This window comes from Callorhinus ursinus, unplaced genomic scaffold, assembly GCF_003265705.2.
Source record: "Callorhinus ursinus isolate GAN/ISIS: 27379988/994484 unplaced genomic scaffold, GSC_fseal_2.0 scaffold14, whole genome shotgun sequence".
Taxonomy (NCBI): Eukaryota; Metazoa; Chordata; class Mammalia; order Carnivora; family Otariidae; genus Callorhinus; species Callorhinus ursinus.
The window spans coordinates 14064461-14079934 of NW_027397076.1; the positions used below are offsets into that span (position 1 = coordinate 14064461).

General features: G+C 41.2%; 1 protein-coding gene across 1 annotated transcript in view; it reads left to right on the forward strand.

Moving 5' to 3' along the window:
- The window catches only part of NDUFA12 (NADH:ubiquinone oxidoreductase subunit A12), a 29815-nt gene that overhangs the window by 4379 nt on the left and 9962 nt on the right, over positions 1 to 15474 (forward strand). The gene's annotated exons all lie outside the window — the stretch shown is intronic.

A 15474-nucleotide genomic window follows, 5' to 3' on the forward strand; every position in this document is an offset into this window, starting at 1 on the left:
GGCTTAATGAAGGAGAACAAAGACCCTACCTTTTAACGGAGGCATGTCAACATCACATTATATGTTGGCATACATAATGGTGTGCCTGTCTTTGGGAAAAACAGTATGCCACATTATCACCTGCCTTGGGTAAAGGAAAAAGCATAAAGAATTCTGACTCTGAATATTTGGCAATTTGACTTTAAGCAAGTTCCTTAATCTTTTGGGGGCTTAGTTTTCTCATCTGTAAAATGAGAGCCCTCAAATTCCTTAGCTCTGTAAAAACTAATTTTATAATATACCTAAAGATTTTATTTATTCATTTGAGAGAGAGCAAGAGAGCACAAGCAAGGGGAGCGGTGGAGGGGGAGAAACAGGCTCGCCGCTGAGCAGGAAGCCTGATGCAGGGCTCGATCCCAGGACCCCGGGATCACAACCCGAGCTATGCCACCCAGGCACCCCTATAATATACCTATTTTGACACTGAATTCTAAATGCTCTTACTTGAATTATCAAATTTTATATAAAATATTTCAAAGCAAAGTACTCATATCTATTTCATAGATTGCTAAAATAATGCCATTTGTTTGATACACAGTTATTAAACTCTGGATATCTGTTACAGTCAGTCTAGAAAATTTCCCCAAAAACTAGAACTAGGGTATGTTAGGTAACCGTGATGTTTTGTTTTAGTTGAACTTGAGCATCAGAAACAGTTTCGGGCTCTGTCGAGTAGAAACTGGAATAATCTCAGAGTATTCACTTCTATTCTGAAGACTCAATTAGAAATCCAGGCATGTAACATGAGTGAGTGAAGTACAGTGTGAGACAGTAGGGAGTAGTGGGGACTATAGACTGAAAAGCACACTGTGTCAAAGAGGACAGCAGTGCTATTCATCACTTCCAGTTCCATCAGCTGAGAATTCAGCCAGTGGTTTCTAGATACGATTTTTCAAGAGAAAGTGGAAATGTGTATTTCATTGGGAGGTTTCTTGTTTTGTTGTTTTTTAAGATTTTTATTCATTTTTGTGAGAGAGAGAGAGAGCACACATGCGCGCCCATGAGCATGAGCAGGGGAAGGGGCAGAAGGAGAGGGAGAAGCAGACTCCCCGCTGAGCGGGGAGCCTGATGCGGGACTCGATCCCGGAACCCTGGGATTGTGACCCGAGCTGAAGGCAGACGCCTAACCAACTAAGCCACCCAGGCGCCCAGACTTCTTGTTTTTTAAATGTTAATTTAAAATATTTGTCAGCTTAAATACAGCACTATCCAATAGAAATTTTTCTGATGATAGAAATGTTCTGTGTTTGTGCTAAGGTAGCCCAGGGCACTGTGAAATGTGACTAATGTGACTAAGGAAGTGAATTTTTTATTTTATTTAATTTAAATAGGCTACTTGATTGGACGGAATGGAAATTGTGAACTAAGCAAAACACATTTGTCAGATTTCACCTATAATCAGTTTTCAACCTCTCGTGTGCTATTTGGACTAATTAGGAGCATTGACCCTTGTCAGTAATGTTGTTTGAAGACCATGAAATAGGCATACCTAGTTTCATTATGCTTTGCTTTATTGTGCTCTCCATATCAGATAATAAGTTTTTTACAAATTGAAGGTTTGTGGCAACCCTGCTTTGAGCAGGTGTGTTGGTGCCATTTTTCTAACACCATTGGCTCACTTTATGTCTCCGTTTGGTAATTCTTGGCAGTATTTCATTTTATTTTTATTGGGGTGGCACTGGGGGTAGAGGGAGAGGGAGAGAGAGAATCTTAAGCAGCCTCCACACCCAGCATGGAGCCTGACGCAGGGCTTGATCTCACAACCCTGGGCTCAAGACCTGAGCCAAAATCAAGAGTTGGGTGCCTAACTGAGCCACCCACACACCCCAATTCTCACAAGATTTCAAGTTTTTTCATTGTTACTGCATTTGTTGTGGTGACTCATAATCAAGTGATCTTTGATATTACTATTGTAATTATTTTGTGGCACCGTGCACTGCACCCATATAAGACAGTAAACTTAATAAATGTTGCATATGTTCTGACTGCTCCACCAACTGGCCACTCCCCTGTCTTCCTGTCCTCAGGCCTCCCTATTCCTTGAGACACAGTATTGAAATTAAGCCAATTAATAACCCGCCGAAGGCCTCTGAGTGTTCAAGTGAAAGGAAGAGTTGCACATCTATCACTTTAAATCAGGAGCTGAAAATGATAAAGCTTGGTGAAGAAGGCATGTCGAAAGCCAAGATAAGCTGAAAGCTAAGCCTCTTCATTCAGTTAGCTAGGCTGTGAATACAAAGGAAAAGTTACTTTCTTTTCTTTTTTTTTTTAAGATTTTATCCATCCTTTTGACAGAGAGAGAGAGAGAGCACAAGCAGTGGGAACAGCAGGCAGAGGGAGAAGGAGGAAAGCAGACTCCTGCTGAGCAAGGAGCCCGATGCAGGGCTGGATCCCAGGACCATGGGACCATGTCCTGAGCTGAAGGCAGACGCTTAACCGACTGAGCCACCCAGGCGCCCTGCAAAGGAAAAGTTCTTGAAGGAAATTAAAAGTGCTACTGCAGTGAACACAAGAATTATAAGAAAGTGAAATAGCCTTATTGCTGATATGGAGAAAGTTTTAGTGTTCTGGAACCACAACATTCCCTAAGCCAGAGCTTAAGCCAGAGCAAAGCCCCAACTCTCTCCAGTTCTCTGAAGGCTGAGAGAGGTGAGGAAGCTGCCCAAGAAAAGTGAAGCTAGCAGGGTTTGGTTCATGAAGTTCAAGTAAAGGAACTGTCTCCACAACATAAAAGCGCAAGGTGAAGCACCAAGTTCTCCAGAAGATCTAGCTCAGGTAATTAGTGAAGGTGGCTACACTCAACAACAGATTTTCAGTGTACACAGAACAGCCTTCTATGGGGAGAAAATGTCATTGAGGACTTTCATAGCTAGAGAGAAGTTAATGCCTGGCTTTGAAGCTTCAAAGGATAGGGGCTAATGGAGCTGGTGATTTTCAGCCGAAGCCTGTATTTATTCACTGTTCCGAAAATCCCATGGCCCTTAAGAATTAAGATTAATCTACCTGTGCTCTATCAGTAGAACAACAAAGCCTGGATTGACAGCACATGTGTTCACAACATGGTTTACTAAATATTTTAAGCCCACTGTTGAGACCTACCACCGAGAAAAAAAGATGCCTTTCAAAATATTGCTGCTTACTGACAATACACCTGGTCACCCAGGAAGTCTGGTGGAGATGGACAGTCAGATTCATGTTGTTTCATACCTGCTAACAGCATCTATTCTCTAGCCCACAGAACAAGGAGTGATTTTGATTTTCAGGTCTCTTTTAAGAAATACATTGCATAAGGCTAGAGCTGCCATAGGCAGTGATTCCTCTGATGGATCTGGGCAAAGTAGATTGAAAACCTTCTCAAGGGGCGCCTGGGTGGCTCAGTCATTAAGAGTCTGCCTTTGGCTCAGGTCATGGTCCTAGCGTCCTGGGATCGAGCCCCGCATCGGGCTCCCTGCTCGGCGGGAAGCCTGCTTCTCCCTCTCCCACTCCCCCTGCTTGTGTTCCCTCTCTCGCTGTGTCTCTCTCTGTCAAATAAATAAAATTTTTAAAGAGAAAAAAGAAAACCTCGAAAGGATTCACCATTCTAGATGCCATTGAAAACATTTGTTTTTTCATGGGAAGAGTTCAAAATATCAACATTAACAGGAGTTTGGAAGAAGTTGATTCCAACTTATCATGGACGGTTTTGAGGGTTCAAGACTTGAGTGGATAAAGTAACTATGGAATTAAATGTAGAAATAGCAACAGAACTAGAATTAGAAGCAGAGCCTAAAGATGTGACTGAATGGCTGCAATCTCATGATTAAGCTTGAACAGATCAATTGCTTCTTTTTTCCAGATGAATTATTTATAAGTTTTAAAATCAATTTATTAAGGCATAAGTTACAATCAATAAATGAACTAATTTCAAATGTGCCTTTAATGACTTCTGACAATAAACATTCCTGTGTAATCACTGCCCAAATGAAGATACAGGATATTTTTATTCTCCCAAACACTTCTTATGCCTCTTTCCTCCTGTGCTTCTTATGGATGAGCAAATAAAGTAGTTTCTTGATACAAAATTTACTTCTGGTGGAGGTGCTGTGAAGATTGTTGAAATGACAACAAGGGATTTAGAATATCACATAAACTTACTTGATAAAGTGGTGGTAGGTTTGAGAGGATTGACTCCACAATTTTGAAAGAAGTTTTACTCTGGGTAAGTGCTGTCAAACAGCATCGCATGTTACAGAGAAATTGTTCATGAAAAGAAGAGTCAATCAGTGTGACAGACTTCATTGTTGTCTTATTTTAAGAAATTGCCACAGCCATGCTACCACCCTGGTCAGTCAGCAGCTGTCAACCTCAAGGCAAGACCCTCCACAGCAAAAAGATTAAAACTCCCTAAAAGCTTAAAAAAAAAAACCCTCTCCCTAAAAGCTCAGATGATGGTTAGTATTTTTAGCAATAAAGTATTTTTAAATCAAGGCATATTGGTTTTTGGTTTTTTTTTTAGACATACTGCTATTGCACATGTAATAGACTATAGTATAGTATAAACATAACTTGCATGTACTGGAAAACCAAAAATACTCATTTGACTTGCTGTGTTGTAATATTTGCTTTATTGTGTTAGTCTGGAAAACCTGCGATTTCTCCGAGGTATGCCTGTATTGGATTATGTCTTTATAATAAAATTTGAGCTCTTAACATGAGAAGGCAGCAGTGATGTTACATTTGAGGCTGCATTTTGTGCTCTTTTTATGTGTTTTTTAAGATTTGTTTATTTAGGGATGCCTCGGTGGCTTAGTTGGTTAAGTGTCTGCCTTCGGCTTATGTCATGATCCCAGGGTTCTGGGATCGAGTTCCTCATCGGGCTCCTTGCTCAGCAGAGAGACTACTCCCTCTGCTGCTTCCCCTGCTTGTGCTCTCTCTCTCCTACAAGTAAATAAATAGAATCTTTAAAAATATATATATATATACTCTCCCTGGATTGGAAGCAAATAAAAAAAAGATTTATTTATTTTAGAGAGAAAGAAAAAAAGAACATGCACACATGAGTAGCGGGGAGGGGCAGAGGGAGAAGGAAAGAGAGAGGCTCAAGCAGACTCCATGCTGAGCATGGAGCTCATTGTGGGGCTCTGTACCATGACTGAGATCGTGACCTGAGCCAAAGTTAAGAGTCAGACATTTAACTGACTGAGCCACCCAGGCGCCCCTGTGCTCTTTTTAATGGGCAGTAATAGCCTATGGTTCTGTTAAGGTCTGGGGGACTGTGATTTTAGGTCAAGAGCTATCTACTTTCTCTGAAGGGACATTTTATATGTCAGAGGCACTATTGGAGTCCCAGGTCTCAAAGTGGAATTTGGTTTTAGGAGGCAAGGTGACCTAGTTATTTGTTTAGTTGATTGTTTTGGGGGCAGGGTTGGTCCTGGGAGGATGGAGAAGGCCTGTGGGTTGTCTTGTTCAGATCTCAGATGGATTGAGATCTGTCTCCTTCAAAGCACTCATCTTTACATCAGTGCTCATGGTCTGTATTTTGGGAGACTGTAGGGTGGGGGCAAGGGGGAACTGATTTAAATTATGTGATGAAACACATTTAAAATGATAAAGTAGTAAAAAATCTGAAAAGGTAAAAGGACTAAAATCAGCCAAGCAGGTTCTTTTATATGATCTGAGATCACACGAAAAAGGAGGTTCAAAGCTGTAGAAGAAACACCACTCCAGCAGGAGCCTGAGGGCAGCTGAGGGTATAAAGCTGAATTTCTTTGTGGAGAGGATCCTCCTAAGGGCTGAGGACCTTTGATGACCCTTGTTTGTAAGGGAAGCTTAGTCTTATGATGTAGGGAGAAGTGCTGTTGGACAAGTTCAGCTGTTTGTTTCTCAGACCCCCCTTTGCTGAGTGTAATAAACTGGAATTCTAAATTTGTGAATTCTTACCTTTGATCCATGAAAAAATTTGAAGTTGGGTTGATTCATCTTTAATTAGAGTCAGGTATTATCTTATATTTAAAGTAGTGAATAACAAACACAATTTATCATCGTTACTCATTCAAATAACTATTTATTGCATGCCTATCAGGTGCCAAGAACTATTGTAGGCCCTGGGAATACAACAGCAATCCAACAAAGTTTTTGCTCATTGCGGGGAAGGCAGAAAAACAAATGTGTTCTATATTTTAGGCAATGATAAATGCAAGGAAGATAACATGAAGCTGGCATTCATAACGAGATAAAGAGTAATGGGAAGGTCCGGTGGCTGTTTTATTTGGAGGTTAGGGAAGGCGTCTTTGAGGAACTGATATTTGAAGAGGGGAGGAAGCAAGCCAGAGAAAGGGGGGGGGAAGAGCTCCAGGCAGTAGGAGCCACAGGGCAAAAGCCTGTGTGTTGAGATTTATTTGCTTATATTCAAAGAGCAGCAATATGGCCAATTTGACTGGAATGGAATGAGTGAAAGGAAGATTTTAGGTAATGAAGTAGGAGAAACAGCTAGAGCCTAGATCATGTAGATGTGGTGAGCCATGGTTTTTTGGCTTTTTTTCTAAGTTTCTTTGAAAGTCACTGGAAGGTAAAGTAGGATGTGATCTGTTTTACAATTTTTTAAAATTGGGAACAGTCCTAAACTTTCTGAGAAGTTACAAGTATCTGAATCATTTCAAAGTAGGTTGCCAAAGGGGTGACCTGAATACTCAAGTGTGTGATTCCTACAAACAAGGATATTCTATGTAACCACAGTTTACCACAGTTTACCCACCAAAGGCAGAAAATTAACAGTGGTATACCACTACTGCCTAATCTTCAGACCCCGTTCCATTTCCATCACTTTGCCAACAAGGTCTTTTATAGCCAGAGGATTTAATCGTGCATTTCATATGGATCTCATTTCTCTGTAGTCTCACTCTAGATTTGTTCCTTAGCTTTTCCTTGATTTTCATGATCTTTGTACTTTTTAAAAAAATTTTTATTGTTATGTTAATCACCATACATTACATCATTAGTTTTGGATGTAGTGTTCCATGATTCATTGTTTGTGCATAACACCCGGTGCTCCACGCAGAACGTGCCCTCTTTAATGCCCATCACCAGGCTAACCCATCCCCCCACCCCCCTCCCCTCTAGAACCCTCTGTTTGTTTTTCAGAGTCCATCATCTCTCATGCTTCATCTCCCCCTCCAATCTCCCCCCCTTCATTCTTCCCCTCCTGCTATCTTCTTTTTTTTTCTTAACATATATTGCATTATTTGTTTCAGAGCTACATATCTGTGATTCAACAGTCTTGCACAATTCACAGCACTCGCCATAGCACATACCCTCCCCAATGTCTATCACCCAGCCACCCCATCCCTCCCACCCCCCCACCACTCTGGCAACCCTCAGATTGTTTCCTGAGATTAAGAATTCCTCATATCAGTGAGGTCATATGATACATGTCTTTTTCTGATTGACTTAGTTCACTCAGCATAACACCCTCCAGTTCCATCCACGTCATTGCAAATAGCAAGATCTCATTCCTTTTGATGGCTGCATAATATTCCATTGTGTATATATACCACATCTTCTTTATCCATTCATCTGTTGTTGGACATCTTGGCTCTTTCCACAGTTTGGCTATTGTGGACATTGCTGCTATAAACATTGGCGTGCACGTACCCCTTCGGATCCCTACATTTGTATCTTTGTGGTAAATACCCAGTAGTGCAGTTGCTGGATCATATGGTAGCTCTATTTTCAACTGTTTGAGGAACCTCCATACTGTTTTCCAGAGTGTTTCCACCAACTTGCATTCCCACCAACAGTGTAGGAGGGTTCCCCTTTCTCGGCATCCCTGCCAACATCTGTCATTTCCTGACTTGTTAATTTTAGCCATTCTGACTGGTGTGAGGTAGTATCTCATTGAGGTTTTGATTTGGATTTCCCTGATGCCGAGCAATGTTGAGCACTTTTTCATTTGTTTGCCATTTGGATGTCTTCTTTGGAAAAATGTCTGTTCATGTCTTCTGCCCATTTCTTGATTGGATTATTTGTTCTTTGGGTGTTGAGTTTGATAAGTTCTTTTTAGATTTTGGTTACTAGCCCTTTATCTGATATGTCATTTGCAAATATTTTCTCCCATCATGATCTTTGTACTTTTGAAGATTACAGGCCAGTTATGTTGTAGAAAGACCTTCAGTGTGGGTCCGTCAGTCTAGTCTCACGACTAGATTCAGGCTTTGTGTCTTGAGCAGGAATATCACAGAAGCCATATCATGTTCTTGTTGCGTTCTGTTAGGTGGCACCTTATTTTGATTTGTCCCATTAGTGATAAGTTCTCTCGCTTGAATAATTCAGGGTAGTTTTTCCTTTCTAAAGTTTTAGTGGCTCTGCCAGGTTTTTCCTTTCTAAAGTTTTCCCTTTGCAATTAATTAGCATTTTGTGTAGTTGTACTTTGAAGTTATATAAGTTACACATATTACTCATCAAACTTACAGTCTGCTCATTTATTTATGTCAGTATGAACTCCCCTTTTAATAATGGGTTATAATTCATTACTATACTTGTTTTATTTATTTATTTACCCACTCCACCTATTTTGCTTATCACCCTATCTCCCTCTCCTCTGGCAACCATCAATTTGTTCTCTGTATTTATGGGTCTGTTTTTGCTTTTTACTTTTTTGTTTTGTTTTTTGTATGTTTTGTATGTTTGTTATACGTGAAATCATATGGTGTTTGTTGTCTCAGTCTGACTGACTTTGCTTAGCACAATACCCTCTAGTCCATCCATGTTGTCACAGATGGTAAGATCACATTCTTTTTAATGACTGAGTAATACTCCACTGTATATGTATACCACATCTTCTTTATCCATTCATCTATGGGTGGGCACTTAAGTTGCTTCCATGTCTTGTCTATTTTAAATAATGCTGCATTTAACATAGGGGTGCATATATTTTTTTGAATTAGTGTTTTCATTTTCTTGGGTAAATACCCAGTAGTGGAATTACTGGGTCATATGGTAATTCTATTTTTAATTTTTTGAGGAACCTCCATACTGTTTTTCACTGTAGTTGCACCAATTTCATTCCCACCAACAGTGCACAAGGATTCCTTTTTCTCCATATCCTCACCAACACTTGTTATTTCTCATCTTTTTGTTGCTAGCCATTCTGACAGTTATAAGGTGATATCTCATTGTGGTTTTGATTTGCATTTCCCTGATGATTAGTGATGTTGGGCATCTTCTCATGTATTTGTTGACCATCTCTGTGTCTTTGGAAAAATATCAGTTCAGGTCCTCTGCCCATTTTTTTTTTTAAAGACTTATTTATTTGTGAGAGAGAGAGAGATCACAATCGGGGGGGGGGCAGAGGGAGAAGCAGACTCCCCAGTGAGCAGGGAGCCTGACGCGGGGCTCAATCCCAAGACCCTGGGATCATGAGCTGAAGGCAGACACTTTACCAACTGCGCCACCTAGGTGCCTCTCTGCCCATTTTTTTTTTTTTAAGATTTTATTTATTTATTTGAGAGAGAGAAGGAGAGCATGAGTAGGGTGAGAGGGAGAAGCAGACTCCCTGCCAAGCCGGGACCCCAACATGGGGCTCATTCCCAGGACTCTGAGATCATGTCCCAAGTCAAAGGCAGTCACTTAACTGACTGAGACACCCAGGTGCCCCTGCCCATTTTTTAATCAGATCATTTGGGGTCTTTCGGTGTTGAGCTCTATAATACATTTTTTATATATTTTGGATATTAATCCCTTATTGGATATATCATTTGCAAATATATTCTCCCATTCCCTAGGTTGCCTTTTTGTTTTCTTGATGGTTTCATTTGCTGTGCAAAAGCTTTTCATTTTGGTGTAGTCCCAGTAGTTTAATTTTGCTTTTGTTTCCCTTGTCTGAAGAGACATGTCCATAAATATGTTGCTAAGGGCGATGTCCAAGAGATTACTGCCTATGATTTACATTTTTAAAGCATCTCTGTCATTGCTGTGAAGAATGAGGAAAGGGGCAGTATGGAAACAGGCTAATCACTTAGGAAGCTGTTGTATGTAGTTGTCTGGGCAAGAGATGTTGGAGGCTGGACTAAGGTGCTAGTAATGTAGGTTGTGAGTTTTGGGGTATTAGTTATCCATTACTGTATAACAGATTAAGCCAAATTTAGCTTAAAACAATAAAGAGTATCTCAATTTCTGTGGGTAAGGAATTAAGTGCAACTTAGCTAGATGCCTCTGGTTTAGGACCTTTCAGACTACATTCAGGATACCATTTGGGCCTTCAGTCACCTCAGGGTTTGATTTGGGAAGGATCCATTGCCAAATTCATTCACAGGCTGTAGGCAGACCTCCAACATTTGCTTCTGCGATCACTCCTGTGGGCCCCTCCACAAGGCCATCTCTGGATGTGGCTTCCTGAGAGCAAGTAAAGAGATCACCTGAGATGGAAGCCACAGCCTTCTGTGTGTGAGTAGTTTTCTTTTCTTTTTTTTTTAAGATTTATTTATTTTAGAGAGAGAGCAGAGGGAGGGGCAGAGGAAGAGGGAGAGAATCCTCAAACAGACTCCCTGCTGAACGCAGAGCCCCATGCGGAACTTGATCCCAGGACACTGAGATCATGACCTGAGCTGAAACCAAGAGCTAGATGCTCAACCGACTGAGCCACCCAGGTGCTCCTCTCTCTCTTTTTTTTTTTAATTGAAGTACAGTTAACACAGTATACATTAGGCCACAGCCTTTCTAAAACCTAATCTCAGAAGTGACATTCTACACTCAACTTGTATTTTAGTTATTAGAAGTGAGTCAGTGAATGCAGCCTGTACTCGTGGAGAGAGGGTGAAAGGGGAAAAAAACTTCAGTCTTTTCCTTCCTTAGGGGAAAAACCCCATTCTTCCCTACTGTGTTTTTCTCTTGTGAGTCTCCTTTACTACTTGTACAAAACTCTTCACTTCTGACACTTCTGGTCACCAAATGTGTAGAGATTTTTACCCCACAGCGAGTAAGTCTCGGACACCAGCGGGGTGTCCTGTAGTTTAACCCATTTTTGACACTGTCAACCCTGGAGGTAGCTAGCATCAGATCCCACAGGTAAGGTTCACTTCGCACAAGACTGCGTGCATTCTCTACCTCTTGTTCAGATGCCACTCACAAGCCCTGGTTATCACCTGTGCATCTGACCAGTCAGCTATAGATCGGTCAGGGAGTTAGGGGGTGAGGCCGAAAATTTCAAGCTTTTGATCATGGCTTGGTCTTTCTGATGACAAACCTCATCCAGGACCATCCAGGAGCCTACCCAGAGTCACCTTGTTAGAGCAAGAGATGCTCTTACTGCTCTTACTACTTAGGAATTTATAAGGGTTTTAGGAGCTCTGTGTCAGGATCAGAGTCAAAGACAAATATTAAAACAGTAGATGCTCCTAGTGTTACCACTAGGAAATTATGAGAGTTTTAGGAGCTTTGTGCCAGGAGCTGGGTGCAGAGACCAGTATATACATTTTCTATTATCTCACAGAGGTTACACAAGGATGTGCATACCAAGAGTCTGTGATCATGGAGGCCATCTTAGAGGCTGCCTACCACAGGGATAGATTTTGAAGTAAGAGGATTTGCTGATGGATTAAATTTTGAAAGAAAAGAGAGTGAAGGGTAACTTGAGAATTTTTGACCTGAACTATTAATGGTATATTTACTGAGATGAGGAAGACAGGGTAGGATGGGGAATGCAGAACTGGAAGACATAATCAAGAGTTCTACTTTGTCTGTGTAACTATGAGGTGCCTGTTAGACAACCAACTAGGGTTGGTGGGTAGACAGATAAACACTGGTCTTTAGGTCAAGATGGAATGTTCATAATGGAGATAGGACTTCATTGTAATTTTGCTAGTGTACTATACAATTCAACTTCATGAATTGTGGATAAAGGATTAAGTGAATCTGATGTTTTGTTAAATGCCTAGCTTTGTTACCCTAGAAACCAGCTTAGATTGTATCAACTACAGTTGTCCCTCCTTATCCACGGTTTTGCTTTCCATGGTTTCAGTCACCCCTGGTCGACCATGGTTTGGAAACACATGATCCTCCTGATGTATAGTCAGAAAGTTGATAGTAGCCCAACACTACGTCACAGTGCCTGTGTCGTTCATCTCATCATGTAGGTGTTTTATCATCTCACATCATTGAGAACAGTACAATAGTATTTTGAGAGACAGGGGGCAGGGGGACTACCATCACACAACTTATTTATTATAACATATTCTAATTGTTCTATATTACTATTAGTTATTGTTGTTAGTCTCTTACCATGCCTAATTTATAAATTAACCTTTATCACAGGTATGTATGTATAGGAAAAAACATAGTATATGTAAGGTTTAGTACTACCTACAGTTTGAGCCATGCACTGGGGATCTTAAAACTGCAGAGGAGTGGGAACTACTGTATGTTGCTAGATACAGTTGATCCTTGATTGGTAAATTGCATCTGATGAGAGGAATTAGAAATGCCTGGTGAGTTAGCTATGTTTGGGCTTCCCTGAGTATTGCTGCTCTCAGAACTGGTATGTCCTTTGTGAAAATGGGAATCCGGAAGCTCTGCTGTGGAGTTGTTACTGGAGATGTTAGCTTTTGTGGAGCATGAAGCCTTTAAGTCAGGGTAGCTCCTGCACCTGATATGACTCTCATCTCCTTTGAGCCTGTGCTTTGTCACCTAGGGAGCCAAAAAAATACGAATCTGTCCTGGATGGCTGGGTGAGCAGCTGCCGCCTTCGAGAACTACTGTGAAGTCTCCCAGTGAGAGGGACGCTGGATGTTGCCCAGCTGGCAAGCTGTGCTTCTGGTCCTCTTGTCTCTCTGAGTCGCCTAGTGCCAGGGATGGCCTGTGCTAGTGTATGAATCCGTTCAGTAGCTGCATAATCTCACCTAGAGAAGGATTCCCTTCTGAAGTGTGAAGCGTTGGGACGCCTAGGGGCTCCATGGGTTAAATGTCCGACTCTTGATTTCAGCTTGGGTCATGATCTCAGGGTAGTGAGACTGAGCTCCACATCAGGCTCCATGCTGGGCGTGGGGCCTGCAATTCTCTGTCTCTCACTGTCCCTCTGCCCTTCCCCACCCCTCTCCCACTCTTAAAAGAAGTGTCAAGTGTTCTTCATAGAATCAGGGAATTTCTTTAATAAACTTCTATAGTTCACATGACGTTCCCTAATCTTGTGGGAACATTAGAAATCTGAGGAGGAGGAAAAAAAAAAGAAATCTTGTGGGAAAATGAGTTCATTTTATTTATCTCATTGCAAGGCCTTCATTTCTTTGACTCTGTCAGAAGCCAGGAAGGCTGCTAGGGCTACCACATACAGGGGGTATGTGCTGGTGCGAATGTCCGAATGGGCAGTCGAGCTACATGCACCCTGAAAATAAAAAAAAGGACTGCCTAGAACCTAGCACAGTACTCAGCTTACAAATCATTTCTTCAACAAATCTTTATTAAGTCTCGGGCACTGATGGATTTATACATTCACAGTGATAAGCAAAATATATGGTCCTTGCTGTCTTGGAGTTTATAGTAACTCAGTGAATACTAGCTGGTAGACTAATACTGTACTCTAACTTAGTGTCTGTTATTTTCCTTTTTACAGTACCTTCATTCTCTTAGAGAAGTTCTATTCTCATAGAATCAGCAGTGAGATTTTAATTTATTTTTCAGGAGTTTATATTAGCTTAACTTGACTGAACAGAATACTCAAAGTATTTCAGTAGATTACAAATACTGTTTTATACCACTTCTGATTGTCCTTAGTTTTATCTTTGTTTTAAATGAGCTAATTGCCGCCATCTATATAGTAATGCATAAAAGTCTTTATTTTCATTTTTATGGTAGTTAGCTTTTGCATAGAATTAGTGACCAATAAACCAAGTAAGTAACTACATGAAATTTGACAAGATAAAATGTTGAGAGTAAATTGGTAGAAAGTTTGGGCTCTTTTATGCATAATAATAAAATTACTGTTTCTGCTTATATCAGGAAAAACAAAGATGCTTTTTTGTGGTTTGAAGTGTTATACCCTGAAATCCTTTAAATCAAGTTAAAACCAACAAATAGGGCATGCCTAGATTTTGCTCTACCGTGTATATAGTTTTTTCCCACTTGGTGGCACCTTATGTTCATTTCTACACTAACGTCTCTTCTGCCTCAGTATAGTATGGCCAGTATCTCCTTGTATATTGTTTTTCTTACTAAGATTAATGGTTAAATTACTGAACTAATACATAAATCCATTCTTTTAAAAATAATAGCATATGTTGAAAATTTCCCTTTTTTAACAGAAAATAATTTTGATCTTGAAGATTTTTTCCAGGGCCATGGTTAAATTAAATGTTTTGCTCTTGTGAGAATTCCTTTTCCTTGTGGTCAGCTTTTTTTCAGTTAGCATCTGATGTTCTAGATGCCTTTGTAGAAAAGCGGGTTGCAAGTTGGGATTGCTCGGGGGTGGTAGGAATCAAGGATGCTTCCGAGGTTTTGAGCATGAGAGGTTGGGTAGGTGGTAGTGCCGTCATTGAGGTGGGAATCCTGGGAGAAGGGTGGGAGGGGGAGTGGAGGGTTGCAATCGGAAGCCTTTTTTGGATGTAGTAGTAGGTTTGAGATACCTGTCAGAGAATAAATATGTCAAGTGAACAGCCAGTATATAAATCTGGAGTTTAGGACAGAGGTTAAGCTAGCAGAGACGAATGACACGTAGCTAGCAACATAGGAAGGCGAGAGAATAGCATTTCAACAGAACAGGCTAGCTGTATCCATTGTTGCTGAGAGATTCCATAGGATCAGGATAGAGAAGTGTCCGTTTGATTTGGCAGTAGGCACCTGTTGAATCTAAATGGAATTTGTTCTTAAGAATATGAGAGATCATGGGACATCTGGGTGGGTCAGTTGATTGAGCGTCTCACTCTTAATTTTGGCTCAGGTCATGGTCTCAGGGTGTGGGATGGAGCCCCTGGCTCCACACAAGTCTGCTTGAGGATTAGCTCCCTCTCCATCTGCCCCTCCCACTGCCTGCATGCGCCTCTCTCTCTCTCTCTCTCTCTCTCTCTCTCTCTCTCTCTCTCTCAAATTAATTAATTAATTTTAAAAAAGGGATGTGAGGGGGCGCCTGGGTGGCTCAGTCGTTAAGCGTCTGCCTTCGGCTTAGGTCATGATCCCAGGGTGCTGGGATCGAGCCCCGCATCAGGCTCCCTGCTCGGCAGGAGGCCTGCTTCTCCCTCTCCCACTCCCCCTGCTCGTGTTCCCTCTCTAGCTGTGTCTCTCTCTGTCAGATAGATAAATAAAATCTTTAAAAACAAAAAATAAAAATTAAAAAAGGATGTGAGAGATCAGGGAGGGGTGCCTGATCTAGGTTGCTCAGTTGGTTGAGCGTCTGACTCTTGATCTCCACTTGGGTCTTGATCTGAGGGTTGTGGGTTCAAGCCCCGTGTTGGACTCCACACTGGGCATGGAGCC